This window comes from Rhinolophus hipposideros (genome assembly GCF_964194185.1).
Source record: "Rhinolophus hipposideros genome assembly, chromosome: X".
In the NCBI taxonomy this organism is placed as follows: domain Eukaryota; kingdom Metazoa; phylum Chordata; class Mammalia; order Chiroptera; family Rhinolophidae; genus Rhinolophus; species Rhinolophus hipposideros.
Window position 1 is genome coordinate 115,236,362 of NC_138046.1, and position 25,093 is coordinate 115,261,454.

Genomic DNA, 25,093 nt, shown 5'->3' on the forward strand with positions numbered 1-25,093 from the left:
TTCTTTATAATCCAGTTTCCATTATTAAATCAAACTGATATTTGACTATCATAAGTAACACACATGCACAACACATAAAAATTTCAAACTATCGTGTTTCCTCGAAAATAAGACCAGGTCTTATATTAAGGTTTGCTCCAAAAGACGCATTAGGGCTTATGTTCAGGGGATCCTGAAAAATCATGGTAGGGCTTATTTTCTTCTGGTTAGGTCTTATTTTCGGGGAAACGCAGTACCAAACATGTAGCTTGCCTTCCCCAAGCTTTAGAATCCTTCCACAAGGAAGGAAATCCAATACCAACTCAATGTATCTCCTACCAGCTATTTGATATTTCCCCCAGCACTGCCAACACTATTCAACCCCCACTCCTCCCTGAGAATCTGAGGGCCTCAGGGTTTAGATTGGAAAGAAGAATTGTGGGGGCTAAAAAAAAAATTTTTTTTTTCTTCCCACCTTCTAAGTTCTTCTAGCTGGTTATAATATGAACGCACATTCGGGGTGCCATAATGAGATCCCAGGACGGATTGGGCAGTTAAGTCAATATGTCATCTTGAGCTAAGGAGAAGGGTAGGGGGTGGGGGTGTTGTTTGGGGGACTTCCGGGGCAGGAAGACAATTCCCATGGAGATGGAAAAGCAAATGCTTGGTAAATAGATGTTTGCTGAGCCACCTTGAACGATGGGACACAGGGAGGACTTAACAAATGGTCCTCGCTAGTCTCCTCTCTGTCTGTCACACACTAGTTTATATTAAACTGTAGTTAGTTATCTCTGATGACATCTCCCTTCCTGGAGCAGGTCTTCTAAATAAATTCTTTTAGGCAGTTAGGGGGAAGGTCAAAGGTTTTTCCTTAGCCTTTTGTTCCTTAATAACTAGTTTAAAATCAATATCCCAAAATGCATACTTTTGGGTGACACACTCTGCTTCCTTTCAGTGCTAAATTGGGATCAGAGAAATTCAGGATTCATACTAATACTGTACTATTTAAGATACACTATTGGTTTAAAAGGCACCTGCATGAAAATGTAAGTATCAACTTTTCCATGGTTTCTACAGGACAATTTGTTCTGATATCCAAATTCTAAATAACTGAATTTGAAATTTAACAGAAGTTGGAGATCACCTAAGATTTTGCGGGGTTGGCATGGGTCAGAAAATGTGGTCTAAAGTGTTACCCTCTAATCCAAATAATCTTCAGATGAAAAAGAGGAGAAGGAACTGAAGTCCAAGACTATTAAAGAATACCTACAGACATTAAACGAATTTAAGATTATTGGCTTAGATAAATTTTACCCGTACAATGCATTAAGACTTTGGAGATGAGGTTGCTGAACCTTAGTGGTCTTGGGAAAGTCATAGGGAAAAGAAGATGAGAACAAAGACTGGCCAAGAGCAAATGTAGTCTTTTCTTTGGAAAGGGTAAAAACAGTACATTCCATAAACCTTCTAACTTATAATTAAGCAATTATTCAATAAATGTCTTGAGGGCTAACTATGTGCCGTGTGGGTGCTGTGATAGACACTGGGGACGTACCAGTAAAGGAAACAGACAAGACCCCTTATCTCATGGAGTTTATCAAAGAATCACACACTAAGTATAAAATTGTAAAAATAAGTACTATGAAAAAGAGATATGAGATGCTAGGAGGGCTCATAACAAGAGGTTTTCCACTTGTTAGGGAGGGTTTGCTCTTCCAAAGAAAGCTGAGATCTGTAGGACAATTAGACATAAACTTATGGAGGAGGAGGGATACTGCAGGAGAGGATGATTTATGCGAAAGTCCCAAGTCAGGAGAGAACATGGCAGATGCAAAACAAGCAAAGGTGGTGGGGGTGGGGTGGTTAATAACCAAGGAGAAGGTGAAGCTGGAGAAATAGTAGGTTGAGATATTTTAAGTAGGTTTATCTTTATCATATGACATAGGAGCCAATGGAGGAGCCAGAGGGTGGTATGACAATCAGATGATTTGTATTTTGAAAAGATCATATAAGCTATTACAATATAGTCAATAATATTGTAATAACTATGTTTGATGCTAGGTGGGTACTAGACTCAGGGGGAATCATCACTTCCTAAATTATATAAATGTCTAACCACTATGCTGTACACCTGAAACTAATATAATATTGAATATCAACTATAATTGAACAATAAAAAAAAAGAAAGAAAAGATCATGTAAGCTACAGAGTAGAGAATGGCTTGGTGCCTGGAAGGAGAGATGTCAGTTTGAAAGCACAACAGGTACTCGCTTCGGCAGCACATGTGCTCGCTTCGGCAGCACATATACTAAAATTGGAATGAAAGCACAACAGCTAGGAAGCCACTGCAGTCACCCAACGGAAGGATAAGGGTAGGATGGACTAAATTGGTAGATATGAGGAGAATTGATAGATTCAGGATACATTTGGAAGGAAAGCCCATACAACTGGGGAAGGATTAGAGATGGGAAGTAAGGAAAAGAGAAATCAAGGAAAAGTTCTTGCTTTGGGGCTTGGCCTATGGGTCGATGAAGGTGGTGGCTTCTTGACGTGAGGAAGGCTGTGAGATGAACAGGTGAAGGGAAGGGAGGAAACCCAGGATTCCATGTGGGCCGTGTTGTTGGAGTTTAGATATCCGCAAAAATGCAAAAAGCAAACACCAAAGGGAAAAGAGAAATAAAACGAGGAAAAGAATCTAATCTACAACTTATATCACAAAGAGCTAAAATCGTAACACATAAAAGGTTCCTACTGCTCAATAAGAAGGGCAGAAATCCAATGTTTAAAATAGGCAAAGTGATATAAACAAATACTTCACAGAAAAGGAAACACAAATGGCTCAAACATATAAATAGTTACTCAACTTTATTACATGTAATAAAAACCGAAGATTAACACTACACCGAGATACAATTTTTCGGATTAGCAAAAACCAAAATTAACGTACCATGCTGATGAGAGCGGGATGGAATTAAGCTTGCCCATACACTGCTGATGGCAATGTATATTGATTTGTGGAAGCCAGTTTGTTAACATCTTTCAAAACTAAAAACAAACATATTGCAATGACACACCAATTATATTTCTAGAAATTTACACACACACACACACACACACACACACACACACACACACACGGTGAGCATCCATTATTCACTGCAGCACTGTTTGGAAAAACAGAAGAATAGAAACAACCTAAATACACATCAATAAGGGCCTGATTAAATGATACAGCACTTCTCAAATTTACGTTTTCTCACTGATTTATTTTCCAATAAATCAAAATAATACTTAAATTGCATTCTAATTAAATACTACTCATATCTGTTTTGTATACTGTGGTTCTACATAAAATTATATTTGAAAAAAGAGGTTTATTGCTATTTTTTGGAAGTTTGAAAACCCACTAATTAAAAACTATAAAAGAACATGGTAGAGTTTATTGGTCCTGAAGACATTAAGAGATTTCAAACATTGGCAATAAACTGGAAAATCAGCAAAGGCTGCTTCCAGGCTAAAACAGTGTTAATGCTGTCACAAACTGACCTTCTTATCATGTATCTAGATTTACACCAGAGAGATCCTGAAACTTGGGTTTCTCTCACCAAGCCAAAGTATCAGATTTATGGTTGACCTTGACAATTTTCATTTTCAGTTAAAAATAAGGCTCTTTTGTTGGATGATCTTTAAGGTACCTTCTAGCTTCCAAGTCCCACAATTTCATTTCTGAACACTTGAAACACCTCAAACTGAAACAAGTGTCAAAATCTTCAATAAATGTCAATTCATAGGGGACCAGTATAAAATATATTAATACATACCCTATCCTCCCTCTTTTCATTAGGTTCCAAATCATTTACCAAGGTAATTGAGTAAAATCATCTTAGAACAAGGTAAGGAATGGAGTGATTACCTTTTAGCCTAGTTCAGAAAAACTGTAAAATCAGAATAAGAGGAATACTGCTGGCCAAACATCTGGTGATTAAGCTATTCCTGGGTAGATCACTTATGTTAAAGGAAAAAACAAATAGTAATAATGACTAGACAGCAGCAATTTTGCAAGGCATGAAGAGGAGTCTGGGATATTTTCCAAATGGGTTGGGAAGATGTTATTTTTATTTACAGAGATATTTGTGTCCTATTTAAAATATAGAAAGAACTGAAGAAAATCAAGCTAAAGATCTTGCACTTCCCCAGCCATTTGTCCTGATAAGTTTACAAGGGTAAGTAACATTACTTTGATCAAACTAATAGCAGTCAAAAGTACAAGCAATTTCATCAAGGCCATTAATTGATGAAAGCATTTAATTATGTTCAAAAGAGATTTGAACACATGACTAATAATCAAAGTGTAATATATTAAAATAAAAGATAGATAGGTTCTTTCCCTCAAGGAAATTACAGTTTAAAAAAAGAAGGGGTGGCCAGTTAGCTCAGTTGGTTAGAGCGTGGTGCTAAGAACACCAAGGTTGCCAGTTCAATCCCAGCATGGGCCACTGTGAGCTGCGCCCTCCTTTACAAAAAAAAGAAAGAAAGAAAAAAAACAACAAGATATGGTTAAGAGGACTTTTGAGGTACAGCTCTCTCACATACTAACCCAATGTTGAGCTGAGCAGTCTCTTGAAGCTTTGGTTTTCCATTTTTAAATTGGGGTTAAGTGTCCCTGACACCAAATACATGGCCTCTTTTCCAACACCAACTGACACCAACCGGGTTTCCTACAGTCTATTCTGACACTGATTACCCAGAGTTAACACCAGATTTCACAGGTTTAAGGGCTCAGTCCCACAAGACTTCCCTCACTTTAGAGGCCAGTCACAAGTCCTGGGTCCCCAGACCACCTGCACTTCTGTCTGACTTAGATAAAAAATTAGAAGTTCCATCGTCAGGTTTGATTAATTCCCTAGAATGACTCAGTACTCAGGGAAATGCTTTACTTACCATTATCATTTTATTATAAAGGATACAACACGGGAACAGCCAAATGGAAGAGATATACAGGGTCGGTATGGGGGTAGAGATGTGTAGAGCTTCCGTGCTCTCTTAGGGTGCACCACCCTCCCAGCACCTCCATGTGTTCACCAACCCAGAAGCTCCCCAAACCCTGTTGAGTAGGGGTTTTAAGGGAGATTTCATTACGTAGGCATAATTGGTTAAATCATTAGTCAATGGTAAAAGACCTTCAACTCCAGCCCCCCCCTCCCCTCCCCAGAGGTAGGGATGGGAGGAGGGGACAGATAGTTCTAACCTAACCAAGGCTTGTTCCTTCTGATAACCAGGCCCGATCTTGAAGTTAAGGAGAGACCTCTGGCAGGAGTCATCTCATTAGTATACAAAAGACATTCTTATCACTCAGGAGATTCAGGCGACTTTCTGGAGACAAGAACTGAATATCAGATAGACAAAAGGGTAAAGACATTCTAGTCATTCTAGGAAAAGCTTGTGCTAAAACAGGCAAAACAAAAAACAAAAACAACCCTCCACCCCAAAAAAACCAACAACAACAACAAGGAGTGTTTGTAGAATCTAGTCATTCAGCTTCTCTGAAATCCAGGGCACAGGTTCCAGAACAGCAAGAAATGAGGCAGGGACTAAATCATAAAAGGCTTTGAATGCGGCGCCACAGCTATGTTTCCCTCTGTATCTGAAGAAGGGGTTCAACCGCTTCACAAGAAGTTTGAGGGAGACTGCCATAGCCCACAGTAAATCAAGAGAAGCTTTTTAGGCGAGTACTTATCAGTATTATGTTTCAGAAAAATCACCGTGGAGGCAGAAAGCAGGTTAGGGCTGAGATGTTAATCAGAAAGCTACTGATTGACAGAGGCCGGGCACAAAAATGATGAAAATCTCAAAACAGCAACAGTGAGAACACAGAAAGGCGGGTAGATTTGAGATATTTAGGAGAAGTACTCAAGGCACAGTAAATTAAAAATAGTTGACAAATAAGAAATGGAGAAGTCTGGATAATTACAAAATTTCTGCCTTGACTATTGGGCGTATCAGGACACTGCTCGCTGAAACTGGGGATACAGGGGAGGAGCTCCGCCCGGGCCTGACTGAAGGGCCCCTTAGCCTCTCCCAAAGACACCCTCTTCCCTTCACAACAGAGGTGGAGGGGAGACTAGGCAGCTTCCTGGTGACCTCGGATGCCTGCTTCTCAGCATGGCAGCATTACTTTCCTTGAAATCACTCCCAGTTTACTTCATCATAGACACAGGATTCAATACTTGAAAGAAACCCACACACATTCCAAATTTAAATACTGCCTATTACCTACTATTTTCAATGAATCAAACATAGGCCTGTCTATGCTAACATAGACTAATGTATCCTAAAATTTTAAAAATCAAACATAAATTTTCTTTTAGCTTCAACACTTTAATATGTTCTCCTTAGAAGATAAAAAAAAAAAATCATTACTTCAACAATCTATGGCCAATTAAGATGATGAACCATCAGGCCCAGCGCACTGCTTGTTGGCACAAACCCTTACTTTACCTGGACCCCTCTTTCTATTCTTCTGAGAATACTGATACATCTGGGTGTCAACCCTCACTAATTACGTGACCATGATCAAGTTATTTAACCTCTTTCAGCCTATTTTCTCATTCACTAAGAGAAACTGATACTACCTATTTATAAGCTATTGGTGAGGATTCAAGGTTATATGAATAAAGCCTTTCATGCAGAGTAGCCACATAATATAAAACTACTATTAGTAATTAAATAACACTAATTTAATACAATAGACGATGGAAACGAAGGCTCAAACCTCCAGAAAGTGGGACTTACCTCAATTATGAGCCTGCTCTTAAAGAGAATCCCCAAATGAGACAAGTAATTTATGGCAAGACCCAAAAGGATTTATGAAAAGTCATTCGCATTTTTAAGAGTACTAATATTTTTATTAAAGTAAATAAAACATTTTTAAAGCAAGAAATATTTTAGTCTTGCCAATCTAATGACAAAGTATTTGGAAAGCAGTGTTATTTTATTGAAACAATATCATTGGAAATCTGTCTACTCAGCCTCAATAATTTAGAACTATGATAAATTCAGAAGCACTTCTGAAATTTCATTGTGCTATCAACATTACAGGAGTCCCCACTTAGCTGCGGGGGATATGTTCTAAGACCCCCAGTGGATGCCTGAAACCACGGATAGTACCAAAATCTATATATATGTTTTTTCTACACATACACACCTATGATAAAGTTTAATTTATAAATTAGGCACAGTAAAAGAGTAACAATAACCAAAAATAAAATAGAACATTTATAACAATAGACTTTAATAAAAGTTATGTGAATGTGGTATCTCTCTCTCAAAATGTTATACTGTACTCACCTTTTCAATGAAAGGAAGCACTTTGTGGCTTTTCTTTGGCATATATATATATATGAATCGCCAACATCACTCCTCTTGTGCTTTGGAGCCATTATTAAATAAAATAAAGGTGACTTAAACACAAGCACTGTCATACAGCAACAACCGATCTGATAACTGAGATGGCTACTAAGTGACTAGCGGGCAAAGGGGATGACTGATGGGTCCCCAGGTGGAACAGCGTGAGATTTCATCCCACTACTCAGAGCGGTGTACAGTTTAAAACTTATGATTTGTTTATTTCTGGAATTTTCCGTTGAATATTTTTGGCTCGTGGCTAACTGAAACTGTGGAAAGCGAAACTGTGGGTAAGGGGGAACTACTGTACTGATAATTTAGAGTCATATAAGTAAAAATGCCTCCAACTAACTGTATAAAGTAAAACATCTTCTGTTGTACCAAGACAAAAAAGATTAATAAATCAAAGAGCATCTGTAAGCAGAATTGCTAAGGTATATTCATAAAGCAAATGCACTTCAATTACCTTTCATTTGGAAGAAAAGCAAATGCACTTCAATTACCTTTAGCACTAAAAGTTTACATGAAAGAAACCAGAGAAACAAGACACACACAAAAGGTATAGTTACAGAAAATGGAAGTATTCTGGCTGAGTTAAAGAAAACAAACGAGGCTTCACTCTTAAAAGATAAAATACAGAAAGAAGAGGTGACTTACAAAGTCTAAATTCTAAAGAAATGGGCTACCAATTAATTATTATCAAGAGATAAAACATAATGGGAGCAATAAGGAATATTATTTAGAATTGGTGAAATACATTTTCCTAACACTGTTTCCATAAGTAATACTTTATTCCAACAAAATTAAACCAAAAAAGAAAAAGCACTTCTGGTAAAGTAGTGTGAAGAGCTCCACATGGACCTTCTTCCCCAGCAAAACAATCTTAACTGGTAACAATTATTTTTAAAAAACAACTATTTACAGTCTCTCAAAATTATCTTCAGGGCATATGATAAATACAAAAACATTTATTCAAGAAAACCTACTGAATCTTGATAAGAACAACAGATCTGTGGCATTTGAGCCATGACCCACTCCCTTACTCCACCCTACCCACAGTTCTACTCCAGGAGGGTGGAGCCAAGATGACAGGGCACCATCTCCCCCAGGCTCCCAATGTAGGGTGAAAGTTTCTCCCTGGGAGCAGCAGGTTGCCAGCATTTCTCATCTCTAGCCCACAACTCCATGTGGTAGACACTCTAACACAAGGAAACACCACTTAGATAACCGGAGCTCCCTGCCTCCACCCAACCCTCACTCATAGGACAAAGTAGGCTGAAAATACTAGAAATGGAACCATATGGAAATTCTGGAGTAGAAAAGTACAACAACTGAAATGAAAAATTCATTAGCATACACCTAGCACCCAGATTCTGGTTTCCAATATCATTCTCCAAAAAAGGAACCAGGGCTCTTTGGAGAAATGGCAGATTCTAAGAAATGTACAAGATGAGCATCGCATAATGCTGAAAAGGAAGTGTTCAAAAAGACAAAAACAAAAGGATATGGTATGTTAAAGTGGCACAGGAGGCAACTGAAAGGACTCTCAATGGCCAAAGCAGTAACAATTTGGACAAAATAAAGCAGCATTGGATTTGGATTATAACCTAGAGCATAAAATAAATATTCCATAAGTCCAAAATAATATATATATATATATATATATATATGATTGAATAAATAAATGGAGAAGACTGGAAAATCTCCCATGCAGAAGAATTTAAAATAATTTGTCGACACTCTACCCTTAAGGAGGTGGAATATAATTCTTTAAGTGTGGGCTATGCGTAGTGACTTTCTTCCAAAGAGGACAGTGTGGAGAGGGGGTAAAGGAACAGCTTTATAGTGAAGAAACTTGACAAACACCACCTCAGCCAGATGATCAAGATTAACATCAACAGTGATAAATTATACTGATAGTATGTACCTATGATGTGATGAAGATGGTACTTCGCCTCTGTAGTCTTCCTCCCCATAACACATAACATCAGTCTAATCGCAAGAAAAACATGAGATAAATCCCAACTGACGGACATGCTATAGAATACCTAACCAGTACTACTCAAAACTTTTAAGGTTATCAAAAACACAAAGTCTGAGAATCTGTAACAGCCCACAGGAGCCTAAGGAGACGTGGCAGCTAAATGTAATGTGGTATCCTAGATTGAATCCTGGAACAGAAAAAAGACATCAGGTAAAAACTGTGGCAATCTAAATAAAGCATGGACTTCAATAATAATATCAGTAATCAAGAATCAGTATTGATATTGGTTTACTAATTAGTAATGAATGTACCATGTGTGCTGCTAATAACAGAGGAAACTGAGTGTTGAGGTATATGGGAACTTACTCTAGTATTTGTAACTTTTCTGTGAACTGAAAAGTACTCTAAATTACTAAGTTTACTTTTAAAAACTCATTAGAGGGCTTTCCAGTGAATTTCACTTGGCAGAAGAATCAGTGAATGTGAAGATAGACTGATAGAGATTATGCAACCTGAAGAACAGAGAGAAGAAAAGAATGAAGAAAACAAACAAGCCTCATAGAAATGTGGGACCTGATGAAGCACATTGTGATGGTTAAATTTGTATGTCAACTTGACTGGCCCACAAGATATTTGGTTAAACATTATTCTGGGTGTGTTTCTGAAAGTGTTTCTGGATGAGATTAATGTTTAAATCTGTACACTGAGTAAAGCAGATTGCCCTCTGCAATGTGATTAGTCCTCATCCCATCTATTGAGGACCTGAGCAGAACAAAAGGCTGAGCCAGAAAGAATTTGCACCCTCTGCCTGATGGTCTGATCTTCAAGCTGAGATATGTCTTCTGCTTTGGACTGGAACTTACACAATTTGCTCTCCTTGTTCTCAGGCCTTCAGACTGTAGATTTTGGGACCTCTCAGCCTTCGTAATCCCATGTTTCTATTCCTTATAATAAAATCTCAATCTCTGTGTGTGTGTGTGTGTGTGTGTGTGTGTGTGTGTCCCCTATTGGTTCTGTTTCTCTGGAGAACCCAGACTAATACACACATCAGCATACACATAATGGGAATACCAAAAGTAGAAAAGAGAGAAACAGAAAAAATATTAAAGAAATAATGTCTGAAAACTCCCCAAATTTGATGAAAAACATTAACCTATATATCTAAACAGCTCAAATTTGTTAACTCCAAGTAGAATGAATTCAAAGAGAGCTACACCCAGACACATCATAGTCAAAATTTTGAAAGACAAAGAGAAAATCTTGAAAGTAGCAAGAGAAAAACAACTTGTTATATACCAAGGATCCTCAGTAAGATTAATAGCTGACTTCTGATTAGAAATAATGAAGGTTTGAATGCAGCAGGATGACACATTCAAAGTGTTGAAAGAAAAAACTGTCAACCAGGAATCACATATCCAGCAAGAGTATGTTTAAAAAATAAAGGCAAAATAGACATATCCAGATAAATAAAAACTTGAGAGAATCCATTGCTAAAAGACCAACCTAACAAGAAATATTAAAGGAAGTTTTTCATGCTGAAAACAAGTTTCAGTTTGCATGCTGAAAACACTGGACAGTAATGTAAATCCATATGTGAAAAAAAAATAAAGAACACAAAGCAGGTGGGTGAGAGCAAAGCTGTACTGGAGTAGGGAAATGACACTAGATGGCAACTTGCATCCACAGGAGGTAATGAAAAGAACCATAAATGATAAATAACAAGGTTAACATAACAAACTACAAATACACATTTGTCCCCCTTTACTCTCTCAGCTTCTTTAAAAGTTAAAATTATATAAAAAAATTACATATTGTTGGATTTTAACATATATAAAATATATGCATAACACCATAAAAGGGGTAAGGAGAGATAGTTATATAGGGGAAATGTTTCTACATCTCATCAGAATTAAGTTAGCATAAGTCTGAAGCAGATTCTGATAAGTATGTATATAGTAAGCACTAAAGCAATCATTTAAAAAAACCTAAAAAAGTAGTAAAAAAAAATCATTAAAGGAATTAAAATGCTACACGGAAAATATTCCCTTAATATGAAACAAAGCAGCAAAGGAAAAACAGAGAAACAAAAGACATGAAACATATAAAACAAAAGCAAAATAATGAAATCCAACCACATCAATAACAATATTAAATGTGAATGAATTAAAACAATCCAGTCAAACAGTAGAGATTGTCAGACTGGATAAATAAACAAGATCCAACTATATGCTGTCTACAGGAGACACACTTTAGATTCAAAGATACAAACAGGTTGAAAGTACAAAGAATACATAAAGTTACAATATGAGAGCTGAATGGCTATATTAAAATCAGACTAAATAGATATTAAGACAAAAACTATTAGGTAAAAACTAAGGAAATCTGAAAAGTATGGACTTCAATAAAAATCAATACCAATAACCAGAAATCAGTCATCAATAAACAATTGCTAATGATAAAGAGGGACATTTTTATGTAATACAAGAATCAATATATCAGGAAGATAATAGAAATTATAAACATATCTGCACCTAACAACCCAAAACACATGAAAATTGAACCAAAGAAATAAGAAAATCTAGATGAGTACATGCAAGAGATAAATAAGAGATCAATTGCAGAGACTCAAGAGACCTAGCCTTTGCTCATGTATCAAATTTTAACTCTGATTTCAAGCTCTGTCTGATGAATATAAGTTTTCTAGTTTAGTTATACAGTTACTAAGGAATAATACTTTTATGAATATAGCAGGAACAAAATCTAAAAATCTGTTACATGAATAAGCATAACTATATATTTTTTTAATTTAGGTATTAGAAAATATGAGTAACCATAAACATTAAAGTGGTTATTTTCATTCTCCTTTCCAAGGAAAGCAACAGATCAAGTTTGGAACATTAAAGTACCACTATCAGTTCTAATCTGTATTAACACTAAATATTAAAAGGCTCAAAAGTATTACAAATGATACACATAATATTTGACAGGAAAAAAGTAGGGATGCTATTTTTCCAACTATCATTTTCTCAAAATGTTATTTAAAATTACAAGGTTTAAAAAAAAGTACACCTGAAACTAATAAATAAATAAATAAATAAATAAATAAATAAATAAAAACTACAAGGTTTAAAATATATAAAACTCAACACATCATGGAAAAATTGTTTCAATATATAAGATCTTTGCTATTCAACTTCTTTATTCTTTAGACAAGTTTGGTTAACCATTCTCCAAAATTCATGCACTATCTTAGTTAGGTTCATTCCAATACTAAAATCTGGACTAGTCAATACCTAAGCCTTGAATTGCCTATCTGGCTGAATTGCCTTTCTACTAAGTAAGGTCCCTAGGAGCAGGGATTTCATTTTCACAGTTCTGTATTTCTTCTGTGCAGCAAAACACACTTCCACCTTTACCTTTTGCTGCTACTAACTCTGTGACCTTGGGCAAGTCACTTCAACAATTAATATGCTGTAAAAGGGCCTTGATTGTAATATTATAGTGTGTACACTTTAATTCTTAGGCATTAGAAATTATTGAAGGTTTCTAAATTCAGTGACACTACTAAACTTGTAAATCAGAAAGCATTGTTTTCCTTTTTGTCCCTAAAACTGTTTCTGATTAGTTCATTCACTTATTTTCTTTAGATTCCGCATATAAGTGAGATCATATGGTACTTGTCTTTCTCTTTCTGACTCATTTCACTTAACATAATGTTCTCTAGATCCATCCATGTTGTTGCAAATGATAAGATTTCTTTCTTCTTTATGGCTGCGGGATTCACAGTGTGAGGGATATAAATGATGAACGTCTAAGTATTACCTTGTCTTGTACACCTGAAACAAATAAATTAAAATAAAAAAAAATTGAATAAACCTGAGAAACAAATGTAAAAAAAAAAAAAAAGAAAAAAAAAGAAAGCATTGTTGCCGGGGATTGGGGAGGCGGTTTGAAAAGGTAGAAACTTGGAGACTAGCACAACAATTAGGATGTTATTGCAAAAGACGTGGTAAGAGATAAAATGGACCTTAATTAAGGTAGTGGCAGCAGAGATGAAAATAGGATAGTCAGGAAAATAATGAACACAGATCATACACACCCTTAACAGTTTTTCTGTTACCAAACTTGACCACGAAGTGAATAATCACGGCCAGAAATGCTTATAAAAATGGACAAAATCTAGACTGATACCATCAAGGGAACAAAAAAATGATCATTTTAATTTGTAGAGATTTTATTTCATGAGAATCAAAGTTCCCTTGAGGGCCTACTTTTCATATATCATCCTTTTCCCCCACCCCGTCTTTAAAAATACCGTAATCCTTAAACTTAAATAAAATTAGATGTTAGAGACTAAATGAGGCAAGAAGTCTAAATTTTGTTTTAAACAAAGCATCTTTATGGTCAATCAGAAATAAAAGCATTACTTTCACACATCTCACTTCTAACTTGGATTTTTCTGAAGCACTAAGAAAGATACCAAAATGAAATGGGAGGGAGGGAGAGGAAGAAAAAAAAAAGAACAAAACTCATAGAGCTTTTGCCTGAAGGCATTCTCTTTTGTATAGTATCTTATTCTACTTTCTTTTTTGAGGCCACACCATCAGATAATATCAGGCAGCTTCACAGTGACTAAGCAAGGGGTCCTGGCTGCCTCCAGAGCTATAGTTTCAAAAGTACATAATTCACAATAATTACTTGCCTCACATAGTCTAGTAAAGAGTCTTCAATTGTGTGCACAATGTGGCACAGGGGATTGGGGACGGGGGGGTTGAAAAGGTAGAAACTTCGCACACAAAGGAAGTGCTCTGTTAGTTTTCTTTTTCCTTTTTTCATTAGAGCATAGAAGACTCTGCCATATTAATTCAGTTTTGATCTTCATTTAAAGAACATTTTCTAATAATCTATAAAATGAATATTATCTATACCTTCTAATATAAACATTCCTAATCCCCGCCAATATGTGACAGGTGCAAAGCCCAAGGAACATTCCAAAATTCAGAAAACAAACTGAGAATGGAAGGATACTTCACTGCCAACTTGATCCAAATTGTTCTAGATTAAGGTACCAAACAGAAGCTGTATCAGATTATATAATGAGATAAATAATACAAAAGGAAACAAACTCCTTACCTTTCAATTTGTATCATCACCTTTCCCATCTTGTCAAATAACAAATTACATTTTGCAGACTACATGGTATACATTATGATTCATGGCTTTACAGGATATTCTTGTACATTCTGGTGAGCAATGTTAGCATCATATTTTGGGGTTATGACCCAGCCTTTACTAAGACTCCTGCAATATTTCAGATCTTTTACATTTTCAACTGCTATAAAAATTAACGAACAAGCCACTTGAACAGTAGGGGAAAGTATTAACACATTTCAAAAAAAACCTTGACTAAGTTTTTGTCTATACAAGATGCCAACCATCTCCATCCCCCTCCCCCAGTTATACTCCTTTCTTTTCAAATTAAAATAAAATAGATTCCATGTATGGTGCCAGAAGTCAATCATACATACCATGCAACACTGCCCTTTGGCCGTAGCTTACTGGAACAAAACCCCTGGCCAAAGCTGGACTTATCATGTTCTCCTTTCTGGGAGATGGGAATTCAAACTAAGAGACCAAGACAGTAATTAGCTACAGAGAGCTGATTAGAAGGTCTTATAAGCTCAGGGGCTATTGGAAGCAGACATAACACACCACCCGCAAGTGAATGAGTGAGAAATTTGAAAGTCACTTCGATAGAAGCAATTCTGAGACAAGAGGCAAGACAAGCCTGATTATTTCCTGCAATTTAGTCCAGGAGATATCCCAGGTTCTTAAAATAAAAACATTTACTTATGGTTTGTTAAATCAAGTTTCTATTCCTTAAGACACTGCCTAACTATAATATGAAGTATATCACATTAATACATTAATATATGTATTAGGTAATCAATTTGGTTCCTCTAACAGAGAGACATAAAATAATAGTGGATTAAATAAAAGAGAAATTTATTTCTCTCTCGTAAAAGTCTGGGTAAGTATCTCTCTCATCACTTTGCCTGCATTCCCAGACACAGAGAAGAGGGAAAGGTGGGGTACACGGAGGGCAAAACTCCTTTGCTTTTAGGGCACAACACAGAAGATGTACCCATCATTTTCATTCATATCTATCTGGCCAAGATTTAATCCTGTACCCATACCTGGCTGCAAAGGAGACTGGGAAATATAGTCTTTACCTGGGTGGCAAGTGCCTACTGAAAATTTTTTTTTTTTTTTTAATAATCACATTTTTTTTAAAAGATTTTTTTTATTGAGGAAGGGGAACAGAACTTTATTGGGGAACAGTGTGTACTTCCAGGACTTTTTTCCAAGTCAAGTTGTTGTCCTTTAATCTTAGTTGTGGAGGGCACAGCTCAGGTCCAGTTGCCGTTGCTAGTTGCAGGGGGCGCAGCCCACCATCCCTTGCGGGAGTCGAACCGGCAACCTTGTGGTGGAGAGGACGCACTCCACCCAACTGAGCCATCCGGGAGCTCAGTGGCAGCTCAGCTCAAGGTGCCGTGTTCAATCTCAGTTACAGGGGGTGCTGCCCACTATCTCTTGCGGGACTCGAGGAGTTGAACTGACAACCTTGTGGTTGAGAGCCCACTGGCCCATGTGGGAATCAAACCGGCAGCCTTCAGAGTTAGGAGCATGGAGCTCCAACCGCCTGAGCCACCGGGCCGGCCCAACTGAAAAAATTTTAAAAATTAAAAATCAATTACTAAAGTGAACAGATACTGAAAGCCGCCTTAGAATATGTTAAATATCCTAGACTACATCTAAGAGGTACATCTAACTCTCCAGAGTATTTCAGTCATTATTAGTGAATCTTGAAAGAAATTAGCAGATTCTCCTACCCAAAGAAAAAAAATTAAATGAGAAAGAGACAAATGAACCCCCCCATATGGAATGCAGGAAGGAGATAAATGAAAACTATTTTCAGCACTTTCTATCCTTTATCATGCCTTATTCCCCAACCCTGTCAGATCATCTATTACAAGTGCCCTTTGCTGGTCCATCTCTACTGCTCCATTATGTTACTGTTGAAATTGCACAACCAAGATGGCACAGACTCCCCCATGGAGATGAATGACCTGGCAGAGGTTGTCTGTTTTAAGCGGCAATCACTTTCCTAAGACTGTTCAGCATCTTTTGACTCCCTTGATAACAGCAACCCATAGACTCCCCTAGCTCAGAGGCACATGGATGCCATTACCAGAGGACAAGCTGCGACAAGACTCTGATCCCTTAGCTGCAACCCAAGAAGTACCTAGTCCAGTTGGAATTTTCTTCTGTGAAACATCACCTGACATTTGCCCACATTGATACTCATATGCCACTTCTCTCCCTATGTATTTTCGAGAGTTCTACCAGCAGTTTATCTCTACCGGTGCCACAGGGCATTGCCTGGGAAGCCAATGCCCGCTAAAAGTAGACAACTCCCTGGGCTACCTCTGGCAGGAGGCATCTAAGAACGATGCTTAAGAAAAATTAGGGGCCAGCCCGGTGGCTCAGTTGGTTGGAGTGCGGGCTCTCAACCACAAGGTTGCCGGTTCGACTCCCCCAAGGGATGGTGGGCTGCGCCCCCTGCAACTAGCAATGGCAACTGGACCTGGAGCTGAGCTGTGCCCTCCACAACTAAGATTGAAAGGACAACAACTTGACTTAGAAAAAGTCCTGGAAGTACACACTGTTCCCCAATAAAGTCCTATTCCCCTTGTCCAATAAAATCTTTAAAAAACAGAAAAAAAGAAAAAGAAAAATTAGTACATCAGAGACGTCTTGTGGCTTCACAAGTGACTCCACTACTTTGAAGAATAAACTACTGAAAAACTTTCATATTTAAGTCCTTGGGATACACATTAAGAGTTCTCACCATCAAAATTAAATTTTAAACATTTAAAATGAAGTTTAACAAGATTTGTTTATGTGGCCTTAAGGAACATTTTTTATTTGTTTCTTTTTTAACTTTTATTTATTTGTGTTTTTCCAGGACCCATCAGATCCTAGTCAAGTAGTTGTTTCAATCTAGTTGTGGAGGGCGCAGCTCACAGTGGCCCATGTGGGGATCAAACCGGCAACCTTGTTGTTAAGAGCACCAAGCTCCAACCAACTGAGCAACCAGCCACCCCCTTAAGGAACACTTATGATGTCTCAAAACATACTATTATCTTTCACTGGGCCTCATGGCTGTTGAGGCACCCAGAGCTTTGGGTGTAAATTCAAGGATAATTCAGAAATGAGAATGGGATGCAGTTTTAATTTTCCATTTAGGAAGAATTTATGCTTCCAATAATGCTGACTGGGTAATGTTCTACTGCAAAGAAGTAGAAAGCTGGACAAAAATATGACAACTGGGAGTGAAGGAAAAAAACGATATTCATAGACTGTACATACAGAAAATCCAAAATAAACTATCAGAAGAGTTTATCAAAGCTGAGGAAAATAAAAGCTAATATCCAAAAATAAATTGTACTTCTATGTACCAGCTAATAAAGTTAGAAAATAAAATTTCAATAGCATTTACAGTAACATCAAAACTATCAAATTCCTAAAAATAAACAGAAAAGTTGGAAAACCTCTACATAAGAAGCTATGGAAAACAGTATTTTAAAAAATTAAAGGAGACCTAATAAGACAAGGGGTATCTCATGTTCTTGAGATTTAGCATTGTAAAGATGTGTGGGGACAGAGTCCCAGAGAGCAGTTTCCAGGCTCTCGGCCTCACATGGAAAGGTGCTGGCTCGGCTAGTAGGTGGCCGTCAGCTGTAACCAGTTAGCCATTGGCCACTGATATAACTGCCGCAGCTGAGCTAGCAAGGGCAGATTGCAGTTAGCAAGGGGTTAGAAGGACTGCGGATCGCGGATTATGTGGATCCTACTTCCTGTGTCTTGCCGGGCCACCAGCGAGACTGGAGTACAGGAAGACCCCCTGTTGGGGTATTGGTGGAAGTTTGCTTTTGTGTCTTGACCAGCCACCATTGAGAATATAGTGGTATGACTCCCTGAGGGGACAGAGCCAGGAGTGCAGTTTCCAGGCTCTCGGCCTCACGTGGAAAGGTGCTGGCTCAGGTAGTAAATGGCCATCAACTGTGATTGGATGGCCATCAGCTGTGGCTAGTTGGCCGTCAACTGTAACCAGTGAGCCACTGGCCACTAATATAACGGCTGTGGCTACGCTAGCAGCGAATGGGGGCCTAGCAAGAAGATGGTGGCTATGTTAGCAAGCACAGGTTGCAGTTAGCAAGTGGGGTTGGTTGGCAGAGAGAAGTGGATGACTGTTTGCGGATAGAGTGGCTCCTGCTTCCTATATCTCCAGCCCAGCCGCCAGCGAGAATATAGTGGTGTGACTCCCCTATCTATGGCTCCGTGGGTGTTCCTTTTTGGCCTCACCATGTCCTGCGTTCTTATGCGGGGAGCGGGACCAGAGACCCTGCATGACAGATGTCAATTCTATTCAAATTGATCTAGAGACCCAATACAATCCCAATCAATCCTAACAAATGTTTTATGTAAATGTACAGGCTCATTCAAACATGTATACAGAAATGCAAACAACCAAGGAAAACAAGACACCCTTGAAGAAGAAAAAGTATTTCTCTCTAGATATCAGGATTTATTACAAAGCAGTCAATAAGACAGTACGTTAGACACACAGATGAAAGAACAAAAGCACAGAAATGGATCATACATGAAATGGATGCTTGTACAACAAAGTTACGGTAGCACTACAAGCAGTTCTAACTGGAAAGTTCTCTTTGTTGTAAGTGGTGCTAAGTCATTTGAGTATGCATAAGGAAACAAAATTTAACTTTACCTCTAACTCATACCACACAAACATTAATTTCAGTGGGATTATATAGCTCAACGCAACAGTAAAAACAATAAAGCTCCTGAAAGAAAATGTAGAAGAATATATCTTTGTGGAAACAAGCACTAACCATAAAGGGCAGATAAACTGGACTATACTGAAATTAAAAATGTCTCAATTAAAAAGACAGTGACCAGGTAAGCCAGAGTAGACAGTACGTACACACACACACACACACACACACACACACACACACACACTCTTTATTAAATGCTCAATGCATGGTGATAATGAAAAGCAGACCAACTGTTAGTAATTTTATTGATTTTAAATTCTCTATTGAAAATAGTTATTGTCTGAACTTGGGGCAGACCACAGCCAGCCAGGTATATCACTCCCAGCCCTTGATATACCACTAAGTTTGGAGGGTTTGCAATGGTTTTTGTCTTCACCTGGGTCAAGTTAAATTGAGTGTTAGTTCTGCGGCAATTCAATGAGCCGTTCACTGATGTCTTGCATACCTTGTTGTTTATCATGCTTCTTCACTATAAAATCGTTTAAGTAGTCAATAAGTGAGTATGTACACCTTTTGATTTACAAAATAATAAAAATGAAATAAAGGTTGAGTATCTTTAATATGTTAGTGTGATATATAAGAATATATATTTGGTCTTTGTTCCAGTTTCTGACAGAGCTCCTAAAAGCCTTGGAATTTCCTGACAAGAGCCACAAAGGTGTCTCTTGTTATGTTAATAAGGTCTGATTTTTGGAGAATCCCCAGGTATCCTAAGAATGGGGGCTGGTTGCCAATGGAACCAACCATGTGATTAAAGGGGTTGGAACTTTCAGTCTCCTACACACCATCTCTGAGGAGGGAAGAGGGGTTTGTGATTCAGTTAAATCACCAATAGCCAATGATTTAATCAATCATAGCTGTGTAATGAAATCTCCACAAAAAACCAAAAGGACGGGATTCAGAGAGATTCCAGCGGGTAAACACGAGGAGATTCAGGGAGAATGGCTTGCCTGGAGAGGGCATGGAAGCTCCACCACCCTTCCCCATGCCACTGTAAAAATTATTTAACCCAAGAGAAAGCATCTGCCCACCAAAAGACACGTACATAGTACTTTTATTTGCATTAGCCGACAAGAAAAAAAATCTAAATATCCATTAATAAGAGAATGGATAAATTGTGTTTTACTATACAATAAAATGGAAACAAGATTCAGGAAACTTTTGCTTCCATCACTACAAACCCACATTCACTGAATAAGAAATCAATGGGAGTGGACAGTTCACAAAAATATGTCCATTTTCTCTGTTACATCTTCCCTGAGAAATTACATGTAGCACTGCAAATACCAAATTTGGAAACTTCAAAATTTTCATTGTGGTGCCTTCCACTAAACCACAGCCTTCTAATATAATGGGCTACCTGCTGAATCCCACTTGATAAAAGATAAGAACCTAGGTAAAAGTTCTTAAATTTTCAGTGTGATGAAGTTTGTTTTTAAAACCCTCTTTGCTTCCTCAAAAACTTAAAAATAGAACTACTATATGATCCAACAATCCCACTTCTGGGTTTATATCCGAAGGAAGCAAGATTCAGGAAAGAGGTATCTGCACTCCCATGGCTCACTGCAACATTATTCACAATTGCCAAGATAGAGAAACAACCAAAGTGTCTGCTGATGTATGAATGAATAAAGAAAATGGGGGAAGGGGTAATATAAAATGGATACTATTCAGATATTTTTTAAAAAAAGGAAATTCTGCAATTTGTGACAACATGGATGGACCCAGAGGGCATTATGCTAAGCGAAATAAACCAGAGAAAGACAAATATTATATGGTATCACTTATATGTGGAATCTAAAATTTGTAAAAAGTGAAACTCAGAGAAACAGAGTAGGATGCTGGTTGCCAGGGGATGGGAGATGAGGGGTGGGGAAGTGTTGGTCAAAGGGTACAAACTTTCAGTTATAAGATGAATAAATTCTGAGGATCCAATGTGCAGCATGATGGCTATAGTTAATACTACTACTATATTGTATACTTGAAATTTGCTGAGTAAATCTTAAGTGCTCTCACCAAAAAAAAAAAAAAGGTAACCATGTGAGGTGATGCGGTAACTATGTGACGTGATAGATGTTAATTAACTTGATCGTGGTAATTATTTTACAATGTCCATGTGTATCAAAGAATCATATTGTGCACTTTAAATACATACAGTTTTACTTGTCAATTAAGCTGGAATGAAAAAGGAATGACTGCTTAAGAAACCCTCTTTAAAAAAGGACACGAAGATACATACTGAATAAAACCAGCTAAGCTACATCCCTGTTTTGAAAATGCAGAGCCATCCCCCCAAAGTCTTGAATACTCTAGTTTTTTCTGGGTACCTACTACTTACTGTCGCAGGCTCTGAGGGCAAAACCAGAGAGACAGAAAGTTCCCTGACCTTGAAAAAGTACAGGTAATACTAATGTCAGAAAGCAACTAATTCTTTACCAACTCTCCAGGTGTAACTGTGTAAGCACATTCTACACCGTTAGGCTAGGAGCAGAAACTTTATCTTAAAAGCTATCTTGTCTTGCTTTGTACTTTGTACCTGCCGGCTGGTGTTTGTCTCCTAGGGGCTTCCAATCAGAGGGCCTGGGGCGTCCAGAAAGAGGCCTGGGGGCCAGGATGTGGAACTGGATGGCTTGGTCAGGCCCAGACACCCTTTGTTGTGAGAAACAATGCAATGAAAAAGCCCCTGAAGCATTGAAGGGGGAACAGCCCCCTTCTATAAACCCCTCCTATAAAACTCCATATCCTTTTTTGCTTGGGGAGGTAATGGTCTTTTCTAGCCTGACTTCCGGCAGCTCAAACACACCAAATGGTAGGGATAAGGGGGAAGGTAAGGGGATTAGAAAGCACAATCTGTAACCACAAGATGGCCACCGGGACACGAAAGTCAATTTGGGGAATGTAATCAATAATGTTGTAAAGATTTTGTAGGGCATCCAATGGACACGTGTCCCATTTGGGAGACCACCTCAGGGATGATGTAGATGCCTGATCACTGCACTTTACACCTGAAGCTGAAGCTGAACAATAATGAATGTCAACTACAAGTTTATATATATACTTACAATAAGTGAAGTACAGCATTAGGAATAGAGAGTGGAAATGTATTGGCTGTGTGCGATGTCAGAGGGGTAGTGGATGGGGGGAGGGGGTTATCACTGTATGAGGGATATAAATGATAAATGTCTATTACATTGTTTTGTGCACCTGAAATTAATTTTTTAAAATGTTAAAACAAATAAAAAAGGAAAAATAAAAAATTCTAATAGACCAATTTCGGTCTCCCGCCAACTCATTCCTCCAGTGCCTGACATACAGCAGTGCTGTCCAACAGAACATTCTGCAATAACGGAACTATTCTATATCTGCATGGTCCAATACGGTAGCCACTAGTCAAATGATTGGGTATTTGAATTGTGGCTAGTGCAACTAAGAAACTGAATCTTTTAATTTTATTTAATTTTAATTAATTTAACCTTAATCAGTGAAATGTCTGATTAAGTAGTCACATGTGGCTAGAAGGCACCATATTTGACAGTGCAACTCTATACATATACTTCTATCATGATACTTACCGATGATATATACTACAGTTGACCAATAATAAGGTTCTACTAGTTGTAAGCATGAGGAAATTAATAGCTCTTGAAGGGGGAATAAAAGAGTACATTAAATATCCATGGCAGGGTTAACACTCATATGGATTTCAGAAATGCTAATGCCTTGGGAGAACAACGCACTTTAGAACCAAGGAGATCCAGTAGCTGTATCTGCTAGGCCTCTTCCCTTTGCAGGTGAGCAGCCTGTGGAAAAGGACTCTATAATACATCTGTGCCTACAACAGCACCCAGCACAGAGAAGGTGTTCAATAAATATTTGCTCAATAAAGTGCCAAAATAAGTGTCTCTGCCCCTCCCATATTCTAAGAGCAAGGGGCTGGATCTGTAATATTTGTATTCCCAGCACCTAAACAGTGCTTAGAATATAATGTGCACTCAATATTTGGTGTTTTAACTGGCATGCAATGATGAGAGTGGAAAGAATAGCATGGCTACAAGTAACACTTTGGAGACAGAAGCAGCAGAACTTGCTGACCAGAATATGGAATTAAAGGGATAACTCTGGGAGCAGGAACAGAAAAAGGAAAGTTTGAAAGAACTGAGTTTGGGGAAAGAAGCTAAACTTAAGAGAATGGTAGGTGGTACTTACACAAATCTATATACTAGATACTTAAGAACTACAAAGATGCAACTTATTCTCAAAGAAGTTAGAGGGTCTGACAGTCCACTAGAGGGTCTGAAAGCTCAGGGTTAGGGTTAAAACAATAAAGCACCACACCAAGGGCAGAAAGAGGAGGAAGATGGCCAAAGGCAGATTGTCAAAGACAACAAAGATACTGCAGGGGAAGAAGGCTAGCCAAGGAGTAGCAAGACTGGGAATGTGTGACACAAAAGAAGGGAAGAGAGTTCAGAGGAGGTCTGAAAAGCCCTAACTGTTATTACCACTCACAACCCAGTTCAGGTCCTATGTACTTTCAAAACCGCACAGATTCCTCCAGGCTCATCAATCTCTCCTCCCCATATACTATTAAAATACAGGTCCACAGACAAGAGTTTGTCTGTTTAATGTATTATTAAACTCAGTACTTTGTAGACATAACACTATCTTGGACATATGGAATATAATATACTCAATTGAGTATAAGTATACTAAAATATTTTCTGGGCTGAATTTATAGATCATAATGGCTTATTTCCTTATGGCACCTCAATGAGAACTGCATCTCAGCAAGATTGGGCTGTGTCATCAGTTTAAGTGGCCAGAACCAACTACAGATCAGAATTGTGTACAAAAGCTCCTCAAAGGAAGAGCTCATAGGACAGGTGAACAGGTGAGTTAACTACATGTGAAAAGTACAAAAAAGGTCTACGCCAGGTATTTTACATGCCCACAAGAAGTAGAAACGACCTATGTCTGGGAGAAGGGAGAAACTCTACTTGGGGAAAAGGCGATCCTATCTGAACAGTGATTTTCTCCAGGTACTCCAAATAATTCAGTTATCTCTGTTATACTGTAAAAAGACATGTTGTTCATGGAAAATGAACTTTTTGCAAGGTAGAAAATGCATCACAAGAGTCTTTGCTCTGTGCACTCGAGCCATATTGGCCCTCCAGTATGTCTCTTAACAGACCTAACAGTTATCAAGTCCCCATTATCTCTGTAAACAGACCAGCTGCTGCCAACAGTGCAAATGTTTTTGCCTAATAGGTAACTATTTAGTCCAACTCCATATTTCTGCTCCCTTAAATTAACCTGTATGCTTAGCATCCAAAAGTTAGTAGCATTTCTTCCAAAAAAGCTATTTGTCAATTTCTGTTATAACAGCCATGGCTGTTTTCCACTAAACAGTATGTAAACTATTTAAAAGAAAGTCGCAGTTTCTGTGAAAATTATGTTGGATACTTTGGCAAGATCCAATGAAGGTGATGAAGAGTCATTTATAAATGTGACTATCAAATTAGATATGGGTTAATGTTAAAAGATAGAACACTGTAAAAATCTATAATTCTGCACCTGATGGTTTCATAAGTCATCTCTATTATTGCTCCACTTTTAAGAAATCAAAACTAGACCTACTGGACAGATAGGATGGATGAGTAGTATGGATTATGAGTATGGTTCATACAGGAAAGATGACACTGAATTTCAGCCAACTGATCCATACTTGGAAAAAAAGGCAACCAACTACAAAAAGCTAAATACAGAGCAAACTCTGAGATGTCTGTTAATCACTTATTCCATTCA

At 37.8% G+C, this 25,093-nt stretch overlaps 1 protein-coding gene across 2 annotated transcripts in view; it reads right to left on the minus strand.

Moving 5' to 3' along the window:
- The window catches only part of CDKL5 (cyclin dependent kinase like 5), a 159,963-nt gene that overhangs the window by 116,460 nt on the left and 18,410 nt on the right, over window positions 1–25,093 (minus strand). The window lies entirely within an intron of this gene.